Source organism: Bison bison, unplaced genomic scaffold, assembly GCF_000754665.1.
Source record: "Bison bison bison isolate TAMUID 2011002044 unplaced genomic scaffold, Bison_UMD1.0 scf7180017864466, whole genome shotgun sequence".
Classification (NCBI taxonomy): Eukaryota; Metazoa; Chordata; class Mammalia; order Artiodactyla; family Bovidae; genus Bison; species Bison bison.
Genome location: NW_011495027.1, coordinates 10,294,453 through 10,298,864, shown reverse-complemented (window position 1 = coordinate 10,298,864; position 4,412 = coordinate 10,294,453).

Genomic DNA, 4,412 nt, shown 5'->3' with positions numbered 1-4,412 from the left:
GGACAGCATGAAGTATTTAAAAATTTTTGCTTATATGGAAGTATTTAGCTAACTTCTTAATTTTTTTGTTTATTTAGCTAACTTCTAAGTAGGTGACTTGACTTTAAGATATTCATGTCACTAAGGTATTTGAGTCATATTTGCAAAAAGAGTTTACACAATAGTGTAAAACAAAATAGAAGAAATATCAATGTGATATTTAGGTGATAAAATTGATAAATCTTTTATGGGTAACAAAATGTGTACATTCTTTGTATGTTGAGAATAACAGGAAACTACTAACCAAATAGTTCAAAACAGACATTCTCTGTTAAATCAGATAAGGAAATATCTATATTTAATATATCTAAAGAAATTAAATGAATGCTTGACATTATGAACAGAGAATAATGGCAATAAAGAATGACTAAGCAGATTTGAAAGAAAATAGAACTTCTAGAAGTAAAAAGGGAACAAAGAACAGATGGGATAAATAGAAAACAGTTATTAATAGCAAGATATTAGACGCAAACCCAGCCATATCAATAATCCCATTATATAGAAAGGTAAATGATTTAAACCAGTGCTATCCAATACAGAAGCTACTAGCCACATGTGGCTATTGAGCATTTTAAATGCAGTTAGTGTGACTGAGGAACTGATTTTTAAATTTTAATAATTTAAATTTAAATAGGCATAAGTCCCAAATCACCGCAGATGGTGACTGCAGCCATGAAATTAAAAGACGCTTACTCCTTGGAAGGAAAGTTATGACCAACCTAGACAGCATATTCAAAAGCAGAGACATTACTTTGCCAACAAAGGCCCGTCTAGTCAAGGCTATGGTTTTTCCAGTGGTCATGTATGGATGTGAGACTTGGACTGTAAAGAAAGCTGAGCGCTGAAGAATTGATGCTTTTGAACTGTGGTGTTGGAGAAGACTCTTGAGAGTCCCTTGGACTGCAAGGAGATCCAACCAGTCCATCCTAAAGGAAATCAGTCCTGAATATTCGTTGGAAGGACTGATGTTGAAGCTCAAACTCCAATACTTTGGCCACCTAATGTGAAGAACTGACTCATTTGAAAAGACCATGATTCTGGGAAAGATTGAGGTAGGAGAAGGGGACAACAGAGGATGAGAGGGTTGGATGGCATCACTGACTCAATGGACACGAGTTTGGGTAAACTCCGGGAGTTGGAGGCTCCAGGACAGGGAGACCTGGCGTGCTGCAGTCCATGGGGTCACAAAGAATCGGACATGACTGAGCGACTGAACTGAACTGAACTGAGAGCTCCTGTTAAGGAAGTTTTAATGAAGCACTGTGGACATGGTCTTCTTAGAACAAGCCAAATGGCTCTGGAGGCAGTGGAGGTGGGGTAGTCATATGACATTAATATGGGGAAATGCTTGATTCCATTCTCTTTGCTTCTGAAGTGGCTGGGGGCTACTGTATTGGGCAGCACAGTTCCAAACATTCTGATTAAAAGGCAGAGATTACCTGAGTAGATGACAAAGCAAGATCTAATTATATGCTACCTACAACAAAGATCTATCTTACATATAGACACAAATAGGTTAAAAGTAAGAGAATAGTAGATATATATCACGGAGATATATCATGATAAAAGTAATTAAAAGAAGGCTGATCTACCTGTATTAATGTCAGACCAAACTGATTACAGAGCAAAAAATTACCAGAGATAAAGAGAATGATTTCATAGGGACAGAAGGGACAAGACCTCAAGAAAATGTCATAATCTTACATATTATGCAACTAAAAGCAGAGCTTAAAAATATATGTGGCAAAAACTAATAAAACTGAGAGGAAAAAAGATATACAATCATAGTCAGATTTTTCAACTCTGTTCTCTAATAGACCTCTGTGATGGCTTGGACAGTAAAGAATCTGCCTGCAATGTGGGAAACCCGGGTTCAATCCCTGGGTTGGGAAGATGCCCTGAGGTAGGAAATGTTAACTCATGCCAATATTCTTGCTTGGAGAATTCCATGGACAGAGGAGCCTGGCAGGCTACAGTCTATGAGGTCGCAATGAGTTGGACACAACTGAACACACATATTCAGTTGTGTGTGTGTAACACACACATATTCTCTAAATAATTGGTAGAACAAATAGACATAAGTAACAGTATTCAGTAAACTTAGTCAACTGACATATATACAGAACATTCTATCCAACAGGAGCAGGATACATATTTTTTAAAGTACACATAAAACACATATTCTTTTTAAAATTAAAAAAAAGATTATTTACCAACATAGACCATATTCTGAGCCACAGAAGAAATACCAATATATTTTAAGTGATTCAAATATGCAAATTTTATTTCTGATCATAATGGAATTAAATTAGAAATCAATAACAAAGATATCTTGAAATATCCTAATATTTAGAAGCAAAATATCATGCTTCTAAGTATCACATGAGTCAAGGAGGAAATAAAAAGGAAACTTAGAAAGTATTTTGAATTGATAAAAATAAAAATACACATCAACATCTGTGGGATTCAGTAAAGAGTGCTTAGAGGGAAGTTTATATCACTGAATACCTATATTAGAATCATTATTTCCCCAGAAACTAGAAAAGGAAGAATAAACAACACTCAAAGTAAGCAGGAGGAAGGCAATAAAAAGATAAGACCAGGACTTCCTTGGTGGTCCAGTGGTTAAGAATCTGCCTGCCGATGAAGGGGACATGGGTTTGACCCCTGGTCCAGGAAGATGCCACATGCCATGGGGCAGCTAGGCCCATGCACCACAACTTTGGAGCCCATGTGCCCTAGAGCTGGTGCTCTGCAACAAAAGAAGCCACTGCAATGAAAAGCTTGTGCAGGGAAACTAGGCAGTGGCAGCTCCTACTTGCTGCAACTAGAGAAAGCCCACAGACAGCAACAAAAGCCTAGGGCAGCCAAAAAGTAAAATTGAAATTTTAAAAACCACAGTGTAATACAACTACGTATCAACTAGAATAGCTATAAGCAAAAAGCCTCACAAGGATGTGGAGAACTGGAACTCTCATTCGCTGCTGCTGGAAATGTAAAATGATACAGTCACTTTGGAAAACCTTTGGCAGTGTCTTTAAAAGAAGTTAAAAGTATGTGTACAATATAACTCAGCTATCCCATTCCTAAATATTTACCTAAGAAATGAAAGCTTATGTCCATAACAAGATGTACATGAAATGTTCATAACAACTTAATTTGTAACAGCCAAGAACTGGAAATATCCAACAAGTGACAAGATAAACTGTTATATCTGTATAGTGGAGTACTACTCAGCAATAAAAACAGCAACAATTGATAGACCTGACAACACTGACAAATTCTCGAATAATTTTGTTGAGTGAAAGAAATCACACTTAAAAAAAAGAAGTCATGCTGTATAATTACATATGTATAAAATTCTAGAAAATGCAAATTAATCTATAATGATAGAAGCAAATCAATGATTGTTTGAAAAGAGATAGTAGTAGGGAAAAACTGGAGAAAAAGTTTTAGTGATAAATGATTTATTTATTATTTTGGTTGCCGTGATGATTTCATGAGTATATCTGTATGTCAAAATTCATCGAAGTGTACACACTGAATAGGTACAGTTTATTTTATGTTGATTATGCCTCAATAAAGCTGTACCCCTCAATGCATTAAAAAGAAGTTAGTCATAGATGAAGAAAATCAGAGAACTGAATATCTGAAGATATTTCCACATGTATTAGACTAACATAAAAAGAGAATCATATTATAAAGAGACTAGTTCATTGAGTTCCGTTCAGTTGCTCAGTTGTGTCCGACTTTTTGCGACCCCGTAGACTGCAGCATGCCAGGCTTCCCTGTCGATCACCAACTCCTGGAGCCTGCTCAAACTCATGTCCATTGAGTCGGAGATGCCATCCAACCGTCTCATCCTCTGTTGTCCCCTTCTTCTTCTGCCTTCAATCTTTCCCAGATTCAGGGTCTTTTCTAATGAGTCAGTTCTTCACATTAGGTGGCCAAAGTATGGGAGTTTCAGCTGCAACATCAGTCCTTCCAATGAATATTCAGGACTGATTTCCTTTAGGATGGACTGGTTGGATCTCCTTACAGTCCAAGGGACTCTCAAGTGTCTTCTCCAACACCACAGTTCAAAAGCATCAATTCTTTGGTGCTCAGCTTTCTTTATAGTCCAACTCTCACATCCATACATGACTACTGGAAAAACCACAGCCTTGACTAGACGGACCTTTGTTGGCAAAGTAATGTCTCTGCATTTTAATATGCTGTCTAGGTTGGTCATAACTTTCCTTCCAAGGAGTAAACGTCTTTTAATTTCATGGCTGTCATAACTTTCCTTCCAAGGAGTAAACGTCTTTTAATTTCATGGCTGCAGTCACCATCTGCAGTGATTTTGGAGCCCCCCAAAAATAAAGTCTGCCACT